Source organism: Ciconia boyciana, chromosome 4, assembly GCF_034638445.1.
Source record: "Ciconia boyciana chromosome 4, ASM3463844v1, whole genome shotgun sequence".
Taxonomy (NCBI): Eukaryota; Metazoa; Chordata; class Aves; order Ciconiiformes; family Ciconiidae; genus Ciconia; species Ciconia boyciana.
The window spans coordinates 42958550-42973825 of NC_132937.1; the positions used below are offsets into that span (position 1 = coordinate 42958550).

The window sequence follows — 15276 nt, forward strand, 5'->3', positions numbered from 1 at the left end:
CCATAGACAGAAAACCCAGGCACATTTGTATGCTTATTATGTAAGGAAGGAGAATTTAAAAAGAAGCTTATTCTTATAGGCTGTTACATGAATGATGTTGGCATTACAAAAAAGAAAGGAAGGAAAGCTCTTGTACTTCTGTTACTGCCAGAGGCCTCTGTTAAGGAGAATGAGGTGAATGGCTGAGAAAATATCCCAAATATACTGTGTAAAGCTTCACTTTCACATAGGATCTTACTCTCTTTGGGCATTCTAACCTATTAATCTGGACTTTCAGCATCAAATGGCAGCTTAACGCACCCCAGAGCACTTCCCGTGTTGTCATATGCTATGCACAAAGATCACTTCTTGCCAATTAGCTCTACCCTGCACAAGTCCCTTTATTGCTTTCAAGTTTTTTTTTGCAAAATTGATTCTTCAGCCTGTATTACATTGTGAAAGGCCCTGAAGGGCTGACTTCTGTCTTTTGCATGGGTGACTGAAACAGGATTTGTTTTAGAGGACTTCTTAACACGTGGCTTAAGTAAGGGAATATTCCATCCAATAATTGTGGTTTTTTCCATTTCGGCATTCTTTTTTCAATCTCCATAGCTAAATCAGTGCTAAAAGCTTTTACGAAATCTGCCTGGCAGTATAATTTATGATTAGACCTGAGAGGTGAAGGCTAACTCAGCAATGTATTTCACATAAACAAGCACTTAGAGTTGTGAGTTGGAAAGGCAATGTCTCTGGCACAGAGGCAATTTATGACATTTTAAAAGCCTAGAGAAACTGAGACAATACAAAAAAATATCAAAGCCTGGAATATTTCATGCTCTGACTTGTAATTTTAATTGTTTTGGGCTTTTGTTGTTCTCATATGCCAAGTTAGCAGCAAAAGCTCCAGCCTTTCTTTTAGCTACTTTTTGAGTAAATTTGACAATCTTTTGTAATGCCTCTAAATACAACTTCCTGAAAACAAATGCTTGCTTTTGGACTGTCTGAACTCTTCTAGGAACAGAGGCAACTTTTTCATTTCAGCAGCATGGTGCAATAAGGGGATCGAACCCAAGTCCACCTCAGATTTTTCTCTTACAGCTTTGAAATCTAAAAAATGGCTGAATGTGCTCCTCCCTATAAAGTATTCTGTGAAGTGGGTTGAACAGGTTAAATCCTGCCTTTGCTGGAATTAAGAATAAACTTTCAAGTCTATATTCAGTATTGTTAGATTAGGGTTGAAAACTATTTTGTCAGTAATGAGTACATTCAGGTCCCCCATGAAGAACAGGAATATAGCTGGTTGTCTGATGGTCCTGGGCAGTCTCAGGGGAAAAATGGACTATAAGGAATGTTTTGCTGACTTTCCATGTCCTTCCATCTCTGACCTCTAATTTCTTTGTTGTAATACATTGTTGGGTGGTTAATTTCTTAGGATTTCAATTTTTGAATCAACCTGTCTGGCTTAGAATACAGTAGGGCTTCCAAACTGTCCAGGAAATATTTTAATGTTAGCAAAATCTTGCTGTGAAAAAATGCATGTGCTAATGAGTAATTAGTGCTGAAAATAAATGGCTGTTGAGTTGAATAGGTTATTACATGAATTAGAACCATGTGACAAACACATCTGAACCATGTATTTTGGCCAAATAGGCAGTGAAATCTCTACTTCAGACTCTTGGACTGAAATAATTTTGCTTGTCCCTTCACTTCCTCATCTAATACTTTCACTAGACTTCACTTATTTTTCAGCTCGCATTAAACCCATGTTTTTTATGTTGAAAATAATTGGGAAACTGACACCAGATATTTTACCAACAGATTAATGGGTAATAGCTTTGTTTCAAATAGATTTTTATTCTCTGTTTCACAGCTGAGTCCATAAATAAACTTGCACAATCTGCAATTTAATCAAGCTTAATCTTTCCCCCAGCACCCGCAGGAACTGCCAGTGATGCAAACATTTGAGAATTCTAATTGTATATACAGTGTTACCTAAATCCTTTCATCTCTCTCAGAGAAATTCTTTCCTGTCTGTTATCTGAAAATGAAATTACTTCAGTTAGTATCAGCTCTTCCTGAAGGGAAAAAGGAAAAGGTGATTTATTTTTTTTTAAATGCAAATTTACTAATGCTCTTATTTGCTGGAAGCTGTCTTGTTGCTTTCTTTACTGTATGCATTTACAGACACTTATAGGTGTACTTTGTTTTTCTATACGATATACACTTGCAACATTTATTAAATTTTTTAATTACATATTTATTCAGTTGGAACTTTCAAATATAGGTGTTCACATTGATTCTTTAAAACTCTGAGAGGACACATTTTGCATTTAGGAGTAGTGTACCCAACTCAACATGACTGAGAGTAAAGGTATTTTCAATTATGTATGTAATAATAAAAGCACTCAGCACTTGACAGTCTAGAAAGAGATGGAGGTTCTAAACAAGTATATTTTACCTTCCAAGAGCCCAAAGAAGCCTCCAACAGAGGCCTCCTCTCATTAATCCCATGTCAGGATTTAGTGTCTGATGTTCTGATTTCAAAAGTGCTCTGCCCCTGGAAAGCATCCTGCAATAAAATTAATGTATTGAAGATAAGAGCAACAGGCTGAAACAAAGTAGATTGCTGGAACTGGATGACTAAACCAACTGGAAGCTTATTCTTTGAGAGCTTGCTTGGACAGTCTGTGCATATTTAGTTTTTTTTAATGTGCACGTGTAGCTGCAATTTCTAACTGTTGAGCTCCCTTGAGGAAATGAGCTTTGAGACAGGACTTGGAGGATAGTCATGGTAGATGAGGTCAGGAAGAGAGTTTGGGCCAAAAAGGCCCTGAATGCAGCATGAGAAGAATGTGATGCAAGAATCTTTCATTCTTGCTGCAGACTGCTTGGTGTGTGGTGGGGTTTTGTTGCTTTTCCTTTTTGCCCCAGCACACAAGTCTAATCTGTCAGCTGATGTGACGAATGGTGTTAGTCCATAGCTGGAGAATGGCGTGGCAATCCCTTCCCCACGCCGGGATGCTTCATGCTGCAGATCTGTGATGCAGACCCAGCTCTGTCCAGGAGGATCATGGAGTGGGGAAGGCCACAGCTGGATCTGTATGTCTGTGAAATAAGGACTGAACTGCAGGGAACCATTTGGGAAACTAAGTTGTGCGTGTCTTTCTGCATGCTCCAGGATGGTCAGTAGCTTCACGTTTACAATTGGCATCCTTGCACTGAGCCCATGGCATGGGGAAATCTGCCCTCCCCAGGTCTCTGAAACTTTAGGGGGTCTCACCCAGCACCAAGGTTCTCCAACAGGTGTCTTGGGGCTGGTGAGACTACAAGGTTTCTGGTATGCCAGCACCAGGGTCACTGGCTCTGGTCACTGAACCCTCCTGCTCAGTGTTGGAGCCAAACAAAAGCTGGACTGTTTCGTCCAGAGCCAGAGACACTGCTTCTCCAACCACCTTGCTGCTGTTATTTTCAAATGCAAGCATTACAACTGGGAGCTGGATCACTGGCCCCTTTTTTGAGATCGGTTTAAATGTATATTTTTGCAAGAATTGTCAGGGTTTGGGGTTGGGCTGGGGTGGGGTCAGCAGGCTGTTGTTTAAGAAAAAATTGGTAGAAAGAAAACTCTTCAAAACTCTTTCTGGAGTGTAGTGTCTGAATACCAGTTCAGTTGTTACGTGGGTAAAGGAGGAAGAACTTTTTAATGAAAACAGAAGGACTATGTGTGTAGTTTTAATCTTGAAGTGGGCAGGGTGCCCACTGGGTACAATTGGACCAGTGTGACTGAACAACAGAAAAATAAGAGACACTAAATAAAACTATATTGTTTTTAAACATCATAGATATGAGATAAACAATAAAGCTGAGTTCTTTGTGGGGAATATACTGTGCACCAGCCTGTGAGTCACTGAAACATTGCTGAAGTGAAATAATTTCAGCATGTGACTCCAGAGTTGTGACTATGAATGAAGAAATATCAATAGTTTTGTCATTTTTTCTAGAAGAAGCTTCTGTTTTTAGGGGCCCTAATAGGTGGGGAGGTTTAAGCAATTGTTTTGAAACATTGCTTGTCTGTAAACAGAGATACTAGCTTTAGGTAAGCCAACAGTGTTCTTGCTTCTAAAGCTTCGATATGTCACACTGTAATTTTTGTAATAAGTATCCTTCAACTTGTGATGCTGAAGGCCTTTATCAGAAAAGAAGGGGGAGGTTTTGCTCTCCTCCCCACCCACTCCCTGTTGTGTGGTCCTGTCCCCTTCCTACTGCCAGCTGGGGTGCTTCTCATCTTCACTGGGAGCCAGTTCAATTTGCTCACTGAGAAGATGCCTGTGTGGTTACCTCCTGGGTTTTCTTTCCTTCCCTTCTCTTCTCTGTTAACTTTTTGCTGGGGTGGTGTATTCAGTCACCCCATGGAGAGATCCAGTGGCCACCAGGGAAGTGGAAGGAAAATGTATCTGGGAATGGGAAGAAAAAGGTCAGGTTTAGCCTCCAAGGAGTCCCTGCTAGGCTGGCTCACTATAGCATCTAAATTCACTCTTCACAATAGCGCATGTGGATACTTTAAAGTAGCATTACAGATGCAGAACGAGGGAGCTTTAAGAATGCTGTCTTGCAGAGTTTTAAAAGGTAAGGAAATGCCAGATTTGAGGTTGCTTGTGCAAAATAAATTCTGTACGCTTCTAGGTGCTTTTCACCTCTTATCGTTAACACCCAGTTGCTCTCCCTGAGTAAGCTGGTTGGGGTGGCCCCTGGGCAGACCCTATCTGTTTCTTCATCAGTGAGTCCTGTCTCCCTGATGCAGACTCTCCATCTTCTTCCAGCTCACTTCATTCCTTCAGCCCACCCAGTCTTCAGCCGTGGTGTGGTTGTTGTTATTGTTTGCGTGTGTGTGTTTGGTGGGTTGTTTTTTTGGGTTTAGTTTTTAAAGGTCTTTCACTGTTTCCTTCCAAAGCAGCCCCCCAGCCTGTCCTTCTGCATAGCCCAGTCACTGGCAGGAGAGAGAAAAGCACGCCCTGTCTGAAGACAGGGCTGAAATTATTTCACTTCAGCAATGTTTCAGTGACTCACAGGGCTCTGATTCCAGCTCTGGTCTGTCATGGTGCAGAGCTGATTGAAATCACATGTTGTCCCCTGGGGATGGTGACTCTGTTCTGCTGTTCTGGTCAGGACTCCAGCTTGAGGGGAAGGTGTGCAAAGTGAGGGTGCAGTCTGTGGAGGTTTGAGTCGCTAGACAAACTTAGGAAAGGCTTACAACTGCCAGATCACGGTAGATGTGCACCCCTCAATGTCACATACCAGATGATGGGATAGAAGATTTTATCCCCTATTACAAATCTTACTTCTCTATCAAGCTAACAGGCATTTGAAATCTGTCAGGAATGTCTTCCCTTCGTGAAGAAAAAGGTCACCAGAAGCTTTTAATGCTGAAAAATGTAGCTTCATTTTCTAAAACATCTGAACCGTTTGGCTGAAACTTGTGCAAGAAAATTCAGCCTCAGGCAGGCATCTGGTGTGGAAAGTTTCAGCCCAAACTGCTATTTTAGCAAAGTTGTAAGCAATGAAAATGTGTTTTAAGAGTGGAAATTGTTGAACAATCTCTGTTCTAAGGCAGAACTTACATTTTGGTGGATAAAGGGAACCTGTGCTGGAGTTTTAGGCTGAGTTGCAATGACTTTTATTCCCCTTTCCTGTAAGGGGAAGCCCTTACCCAACGTGAAATTCTCCAACAAACAACTGACGCAGTTGAACTTTTTTCTGACACTTACGTAGTTACTTTCTGCAGCCTTAACTTTACCAAGTGAAATGTGGAGAAGCTCTGTGCTAGCATAACTAAAACTTCAGGAAGAATATCCTTGAGTTGTGATGGCATACAAAGCTTTTCTTGCAGGTTCCTGCAGCATGCTGCTAATGCCGCCAGGAAGCCAAGCAGCAGATTATGTTACGGGATTCAGTTTTATAATTAGTTCTGGACCGTTTTGAGCATGTGTATCACCTGGGCTGGAAGTTACTGCAAAACCCCTTGGGTGTCTTGCATCTGCATCCCAGAGGAGGTGTTCTAGAAACGCAGCGACTGCCCTGCATATCCTGTTTTGATTTGGTTGATTTATTGTCCTGTAGTTTATAGACTGGCCATGTGAAGGGCATGAATCTTGAGTTTGACTGATTGCACTGTAAAAGAAAGCTCTTTTCAGATCACCCTGAAATTCTTACCACACTTCTGTCCAACCATGCGACCTTACCCCAGCCACAGCTGCTTTCATAGCTCTTGCTGAAACTTGAAACTGGGAGAAAGGTAAAGTCGTATACAGATGTTAACCCCACACAGGATTTTTTCTGTTCCATTCTGTTCTCTTACGGCTCTGTTCAGCAGTGCAGTTGTTTTTACAAGTACCCGAATTACCTTGTGTCTCATATTTAAGGACAAAATTGTTTGTTGGATAAAACATCCATCTATTAATGGCTTATGCACTGTTTGTGAATCCTGTTTCTAGGATCCTAGTTGTATAACTTACCTCAGTTAATACCATATTATAGATCTACTCTTTCATATGAATTAAGGCTCCTTGGATCTTCCCTCATATGTCTCATTTTTAAGATCTCTGGCCATTCTTGTTGCTGTCTTCTGGTCTCTCTTGTCTCGTCTACATCTTTTTCTAAAGTGTAAAGCAAAAAGCTGGATACATTGGAAGTGCATGGAATCACTTCCTTCTCTGTCCTGGTAAAAGTACTGACATATCCTTGAATTAGAAGTTTTTAGTTTTGCTTTTGTCATCTTGTCATACTTTTGACTCCTACTCAGTTGCAACCCATTTTACAGTTGGATCCTTTTCTGTAGTACTGCTAGCTGTTCTTCACTTTCTATTTATAGACCTGATTCCTCTTTCTTGCTACTTGCCCTCACTGAATGTTGTCTTTTTTGATTTCATGCTATTTTATGTTGTCCTTTCAAGAAATAACTGAGTAGTGTTCTGTGTTACCACTGTGTCCAGATTCCTGGATGCTTCAATTATTTTTTAAAAATAAAAACAAAACGTAATTCATCATCTCCTTCTGACTGAAAAGGGGAGAATGGGACAGTTTTGAAGTAGGGCTCATTCTGGTCCCTTCCCCTCCCCCCCCTTTTTTTTTCCTTTACCATAAATATTCCAGGTCTGTCTGTCTGCAATTTTCTGGACATCTGAGCAAATACATACATTCTTGAGGTACAGCAAAAGATCATCTCCTTCTCATGTACCATTTCTGGCTGAGAAAGCAGCAAAGCTGTTCTAAAATGCATCAGTATTCTATTATTGCACTTTTCCTTTTCCTCATTTAATCTCATTGGTGTCAGTTAATTCATAGTCTTTGATATGTACCAAGGCTTCAAGTTCATTGTGTTTATCATATGTAATTGCTATAGGCAGGTCCAATTACTGACTTTATTTCAATGAGATGCCTCTTGAATTCCGCTACTTAAGATCATGTCTGCCTTACAGTGAGAGGTCGTAAGGGTTACCTTTGATTTAATCAGTTTTAGCTTACTGTATTTTTTTTTCATTGTCTTTTCAGATGTGTCTGTTTCTTTGAAATGCAGCTTGGAAAGCCCCGTATTGTTTGTAACTTCTGATAGCTGCTTGGTGGACTTAGTGTAAACCACTGTCTCAGCTCACAATATTGCAACACAGCACAAGAATTTTTTGACATAGGTAGTCTTCTGGTGTTACAGCATATATGGGCAATGTGACTATAATGTAAGCATTGGTTTTAATTGTGAGGAGGAAAATCAAGCATCCCTGTTTTTTGGAGAGGGCTGGCGCTCAGCCTTGTCGTGTTCAAAACATTAAAGTCAGGATGTGACAGACACGCAGTGATATGTTCACCCTCAACTAAGTTTCTCCATTACCTGTTTTCTTTAAGAAACTGTTTCCCAGTGATTTCATGATACGTGTTTAGTCTTCTGAACTTTTAAAAGGTCACTCATCATTTCAAGGGCTCTCTCAGGTGATTAGTAATCAGAGTCTCACTTCCTGAATACCAGCCGATCTAAGTGAAAACATAGTAACTGAGTCAGTTTATTGTTTTGTTTCTAAGATTACAGTTGTAGATGCATGTTAATGCTCAAAAGAAGCTTGTGATTCCTGTGATCAAATAGCAAGGCAAGCCTTATGGAAATAATGAGTTCATAAATTGTTGGCAATGAAGTTAGAATTTTTAAATGATACTGAGCATTTCTAAGTATGTCCTATGAAATCTTTCTGCTCAGGAAAAAAAAAAATCTGTGCAAACATATTTACCATTTCAAAAATTTTGCTGTAGTTGAGAAGTCTGATATATCTACAGCCTTGATGTTGTGTATTAGTTTATTCTGGGAACCAAATTCAAACAATCTCACTAACCAAAGGGATTTTGTCTTAATATGCTGGTGGGTACATGAAAGCATTTTACCAGCTGAAAGATCAGTGTTATAGTCTGTATTTGTTTTGTGCTTTAAGCCACAATTTTATTTTAACTAGGAGCTAAATAATAGTATGCATGACAAGTTACTGCAGAATATATCTAGCAAATCTTTTCAAAATAAAATGAAACACACACCTCTATCATTCCTCCCCAGTGAGCATTGCCTGGATTTTGTTGTTGGAATCAAGTGGGCTTCAGTTTCTTGCTTTCATGGCTGAGGGAAAAAAAGTGGGTGGGGTATGTTCTCTAATTTCTCTGTCTAGTTTTTACAGTGCATCTGTTTGACAGAATGCATAACAGTTTATCAGTATTGGAATAACACTTAACCTCCCTGAGATACTGTGGTGGAGCATGACTTTGAATTAATTTAGATGTATGTGTAGTAGTATTGTCAGACTTAAAAATCTGTTCTATGCTAGTGCTTAATTTTATCAAGTTCAATATAGATCTTCTTAAAAAAGATACGTTCTTTATATGCTACCTTACTTAATCAGCTGAATTTATAGTATATTTTTAAAGTCAGCACAGGTGCTTTTAAGAAAGGTGCAGTAATGGAAGTGTTGCAATAACCCCTGTTTTTCACTATCGATGCAAATATAGCTTATGTCTACCAAGGCTGGAAGGGAAAAAAGGCAAATGGAGGTTTTCTGTGTTAATTGTTTCCATGCCTCATTTGTCTTACAAAGGCATTGCTTGTTCTTGAGTGATTAACTACCACATAAGTACAATACCAACAAACCTAAATGAATGTTTTTTTCTCTGCTGCCTCAAAAAGCAGAAGACAAAATGCATAAGTCATCCTTGTTTTTCTCAGTATGGTGCTGCTAAACAGTTGTTTTTTGAACAGTTTCAAAACCAAGCTTAGGATAATACCTGCCTTTTAAGCAATATTCATATTTGCTCATCATGATCATAAGGGCATGACTCTGCCATGTGATGTAAAACTTCTATGAATCCTAGCAGCTGTATTGAACTCTTGAATGCTTTGCTCCCTCAGTTATAAGGGTTTCACTGGTAGCCTACCCTTAGGAAACTGGGTTGTTTGGGGTCTGATAAAGGGATGTATCCAGTTTTAGCCTAACTCAAGTTGTCTTCAGCAGCATTCTTCTGTGCATGTCTTCATAGTATTCTCAGGAGACAAAATACTGTTTAAATTGCATGGAGGGATAGCTGCCGGCTTGTCCCAAGACCCTTCTTGATCTTTTCCTCCCAAATAAATAATAGTTTAAGCTTTGGATTTTAGCCTGTCATTCTAAAGGAATACACTGTGGAAAGGTTATTTTATACACACCGTGTATAAAATACACAGGTTATATACACACCGTGTATAAAATACACGGGTTTATACACACATGGGTTATATACACACCGTGGAGACATTTCCATAGTCTCATGTTCTTCATGGGTTTAAGGGAATTGCTTACAAGGGTTCATAGGTGTCCTGTTTCTTGGGCTTAGTTGAGGCTGGGTTGGTTTGGTTTTTTTCCCCCAGCACTATGTTCTTCAATGTTTGAAAGGCTACTGCTACGTTTGATACATTCTGATCTTCTATATTAAACTTCTTTTTACAAATTCCCCAGGAGTTTTCAAAGGTTAAGCCATCACTGACCATTCTTTTGCACAGATTTCAATTATCTGCCATTCTTCTACAGCTTCTTACAAAATTCAGTATCACATTTCCTAGGTCATCATTTAACACTTGTATTATAAGGCTTCTGGTTATGTCATTTTTTTGTACTGGTGGGTGTTATAAAGCATCTGCAGCTCAGAGGCATCTGGACCGAGGACACCTTCTTGTGTCAAACCTGCTCCAGGTCAGGCAGAGCTTATTTTTCTCCAGTGTTGTCAAGAAGTGGTGGTGCTGCTGAGCTGCCCTGCTGGGTTTCCTTGGAGAATGGCACAGGCTTTCTGAGTTGGCCTTCAGCAGCCAGGCTCTTGAAGCATGAGTGAGTGCATCAGTCTCCACACAGGTGCAACTGAATGTCCATCATTTCTATTGTTCCTCTTTGTATTTTAGCACACTGTTATTGTCTTTCAGTATAGTAGTAGTGCATTGACCTTCTCTTACGTGTGCAGCTTTCCTGCACAGGTTATTGTAACAGCCTGTGTTTGCATTCCCATAGTGTGCTTTGTTCCACCACACTCTTCCTCACACCAGCAGATTCCTATTTCTCAAATATGTCTCCAACTCGCAACTGCTCCAGATTTATTTTTAGTATTTCACCTTATCTCTTCCTTGCATTTGCTTGTGGTTTAAGTACTTTCTGCTTATTGTTTCTTTTTATAGCTTCCTGTAAAAAAAAAAAAAAAAATCCTTAAACATAAATATGGGTTTGAAAATGAGGGAGAGGATTGTTTTACTAGGTGTAACTGTGGCCAGCATGTTAGTCTTACATTTCAGAGACACATGCCAAATCTAACCTAACCTGACATGTTTGTTTGGTTTTTTTTCTACAGACCAACCAACTTACCAGGTACCTTTTTATAGTCTTACTGTAACAGCTCATAAAGAAACCAAAATCTGGTATAAAAAAGTTTTTCCACATTTGGGGAAAGGAGCTATATACATTCTTGTTCTTCTTGCAGCATATTTCATTGCAGTTTCAACTGCTTTTAAGCCCTCATGCATACAAGACAGTGTCTGTGGAATAACAAAGAGAATCAAGGCTGTGCACGTGCTGCAAGCAGTATTTGGCTCCAGCATATGGCAATTGACTGCAGTGTTGTTGCTCAGCTACATTGCTGCACAGTTCCTGCAGCTTCTTATTTCAACCTGCAGTTGGGAGACAAGATATGGGGTGTGTCCTAGGTAAACAGACTCTTCTCAAACTCTTCAAAATGCGTTAGAGTTTTTCTGATAATTTTATGTTAACCCCCCTGAAGTGAATACTGATGTTCTTCTTTTGTAACTATGTATTTTGAAAAAGCATTCAGGAGTTCAATACAGCTGCTAGGACTCACAGAAGTCTTACATCACACTGCAGAGTCATGCCCTTATGATCATGATGAGCAAATACGAAAATTGCTTAGAAGGCAGGAATTACCCTAAGCTTGGTTTTCAAACCGTTCAAAAATAACTGTTTAGCAGCACCATACTGAGAAAAACAATGAAGACGTGTCCATCTAATATCTCTGCCTTTTGTATTTCCTTCCCTGAATAGGACAGCAGATTTTGATTGTAGTGAAAAGGAGAAAAAGTAGTTCTTTCCTTTCTTGGGAAAAACATGTGCAGTAAACAAATGTGAGTGTTCTTGTGGTCAGTGACGCACACATCTTGAACATGGAGGAGCACAATTGCCGTTCATCTCCTGCAGCAATCTGTGTAGGTCTCTTACAGTCCAGAGAAGATAAGCTTGTGAATTCTGGTAAAAGATAAGCTGTGTTTTCTAGTGCTCTATCTAGAGCTGCTCAGGCAGCATCTGAAAATATTGCTGCAAAAAGACTCAATACCAAAGGAGGCATTACCAGCAGTGCAGATGCCACCAGCCACGAAGCCGGTGGCAACAGCTCCACTACCAAAGCCTGGTACGTGGTAAGTTTTTCCAAATATGAAGTTGAGGAATCAAGGTGGATCTTGGCCCTACAAGGGCAGAACCAGTAAGGACACAGGGCATGAACTGCAGATGGGAGAGGACAGCCTGCTCCCAACAGGCTGCTGCAGCACTGACGACAGCTCTGACCTAGCTGCGCACGTGTACCAACCGGCCTCTGGGCACATCCCCAGGAGCGTCTGCTTTAAGAGTCTCTCATCTCTGTCTTCCAACAAAGCCCTCTGTCTAGGAGAGCTACAGAAGACTCTAGATTTTGCAACAGCAACTATGTCATCTCAAGTCACTTGGTATTTTCACAGCTTCAGTTCAGATGAGATCATTATCCAAATGATGAGTCAGTCCCGTTAAATCTTTTGGCATGTTCTGGCTGTGCTGCAAATGGACCAGGCTTCACTGAAAAGCTTCTACTTTCTTACTCCTGTGCCATCTTGACAGCTCAGAGAATACACAGACAAAAGTGATTCCAGGAGCAAGGGCTCAAATGGTCGGTTCAACCTGTTTGTGTTTTGTGTTTTAACTTGGAAAGCTCTGTTTACCCTAGTGCAAAAAGTGTAGTGTACACCAACCAGTATATTTGGAATTTATCCTATGCAAAACACCAAACAGATCTGTTAACTCTTATTGTAGACAATGAATTGAAGTTTAAAAGAAAAATAATACCGCAAAAGAAATAACCCCTTACTTTTTTAAAGATGGCATTCACTGAACACAGATTAATTGATTTTATCTCCAGTTTCACGTAGAATTATATTCCCTGTCATATAGATAAGAAAGGGGAGCCTGCTGTGCCATTTTGGTGCAATAGTCCAAATTGATGATCTCCTGCATGTGTTGCAGACAGTGCCTGGAGACTGGGGGGTACTGGATGTGCATGCAAGCTGCTTTGTTTCCATTTTGATTTATTCAGTGGATTGTGAATTTGTAACAGGTATTTTTTTTCTTAATGCTTTGAGATTATAATAATTTTTGAAGTTCACCTTTTTATATAGGTACTTTTACTGGTTCACTCTAAATAAAATAAGAACTCTGGTGTCCCCTAATCTTTTCTCTGCTATAATGAAAAATAGATAAATCTCCTGATGCAACTTTTATGCAGGAAGAATGGAAAGTTAATTTGTAAGGAGAGACTGTTTCCAAGCTTTTTGTACTATATATATACAAGATAAAACTTTAACTGTGTCAAATAGCAAGATTTTATGCATTATCAGAGATCTGAAGCTTAGTAATGGGTAGCAGTCATTGGAAAGCATTTCAGTACATTAATGCTTCATTAAAAACAAAACAAAACCCTGCTGGCAAAGGAAACTAGCTGCAGAGATTATAGTGTTGGCCTTTTGCTCTCTACCTGCATGTTTTTGCTCTCTCTGTGTTTAGGTAGTCTATTTTGTGTTGGTTTTTTTTTCTTTTCTCTCCCTTGATGCTTTGGACCAATCTCATAACTTTATTACTCAACAGTGAGAGGACATAGGGCTAAGCATCTTGAAAAAGAAAAAAACAGAAAATACTGTTTTTCTCAGCATATTCCATTTTAGGCTCAAATGGTTTGGATTATTTTATTGTCTTTTCTGAACTATTAATTCTTAACATGAACTATTAATTCTTAACTATTAGTTCTTATGTCTTAACATAACCAAATAGACAAAGACTGGCAGAAGAGCATGTTCTGCCCACCTGAGATAGAGATAAATGTGCAGCTACATGAACTAGGAAGTTTGTTCCAGAACATAACTGAGATATGTGTTTGAGGAACATATGTAAACAGGAATATATGCAAATGGTGGCACTGTGCACAGCTTAAGCTGTGACACTGAAAGACCTTTGTGGATTCGTGAGAGAAGATTCTGAGTAAAATTCTGATAAATATTTAAATAAATGTCTGGTCTGCATGACATATTTTCTTTCCATTTTATAAATGCTGTTAATGATTTATTCAGATCTGCTTAATTTTGTCCCTGATGAAATGAGTTTGTTTTCTAGGAGGGCATTTATTAGAGAATGGAAGATAAAATTTATGATTTGCAACCATGTATTTTAAAGAACCAACTAATGCTAATAATTGCCATTATCAATTTACAAAATGCAGTGCACTATTCAGAATTGTTTTGAAAGAGCACGTTGCATGATGGACAGTTAATGAAACTGTTTCTAGTACTGTGTACGTACACTGTACTTTTAATTTTGCACTGAAGTTCTGTATTTATAGAGCTTGAAATGCAACAAGGAGATCTAATAGGTAATCTTGGATTTAAAGATCATTTTCAGAATCCAATTAAATGTTTGAAACTTACAGAGCAGACAGATTTTCTTAAAGCTGCTAGTATGCAGGGACTTTTTCTTAGTAATAGATGTCTATCTAGGCACTGAGAGATCTTCAGATGCAGGTTTGATTTTGATTTATTTGCATTTCCCAAGGGGAAGACATAATCAAGAACTTTCCACCTTTTGGCAATAGTACAATCAGATGCTACGTTTACACTAGTTTGTAGACTACATTTGCTTTCAAAAGGATTAATGTCAGTCAAAGCTTGAAAAAGAAAACTCACCAACCCCATACATAAAAAGGTTGTCTGTCCTGAAGTAAGTCCACTCCCTATAACCTTGTGGGACCTGCTGAATATCTGCTATTGTCCTATAGCTTCGTTCTCTTCAATGACGTGTGCATGTGGGCAGAATCATCCCCTATAGATGTTATGACTGAAGTTATGTTCTTCTCTGAAGTACAAGTAGAGAAGGCTAGTTGTAGAGGTAAGTTTGTTTCTTTGCAGGTGAATTTGTATTTCCTGATATGATGGGCAAGCTGTTGTGGCATGTTGCTATGGGAATTATCTATTTCAACAGTGAATACTGTAGGAAAAAAGTACAGTTTAATAACAAAACTGTTTCTCAGTGACCAGGAAAATCAAAGTTACTGTTGGAGATACAGTCATTTCATTTGGTATCATTTGTCCATGGTCATACTTGGTGGAGAAGGAGTACCACCTTTGCAGGCAGCGTGTCAGGGCTGGAAATTCAAAGTGACAGAGGAATAGCTGCTGTTTGTGTTCGAAGGATGACAAAAAAAGTGGTTGGCAGAGTGCATGACACTGAGGAGTGTATCAAACCCCCAAAGTTTTAGGGTTTGTAATGGTAGCATTCAGGTTCAGTTCCCAGTCTTGCTACAGACTTTGTTATATGACTGAGGAACATCTCATCTGGAAAACTGGGATGGTTTAATAATGCCTTCTTCCTTTCATTTTTCCTATATATCTAGATGGCAGGAAGGTGTAGCACTACCTTACATATATGCATATCCCCACACAGGTCCAGTTTTAGT

The 15276-nt window shown here is 39.4% G+C and overlaps 1 protein-coding gene across 12 annotated transcripts in view; it reads left to right on the forward strand.

Annotated features, from left to right (window-relative positions):
• The window catches only part of LHFPL2 (LHFPL tetraspan subfamily member 2), a 123840-nt gene that overhangs the window by 82472 nt on the left and 26092 nt on the right, over positions 1-15276 (forward strand). For 2 of the 12 annotated variants that reach the window (XM_072860717.1, XM_072860714.1), the window contains one exon: positions 14599-14708. The exons of the other annotated variants lie outside the window; for them this stretch is intronic. The gene's annotated coding sequence lies outside the window, so the exon portion shown is untranslated. The remainder of the gene's footprint in view (positions 1-14598; positions 14709-15276) is intronic. 12 annotated transcript variants of the gene reach the window in all.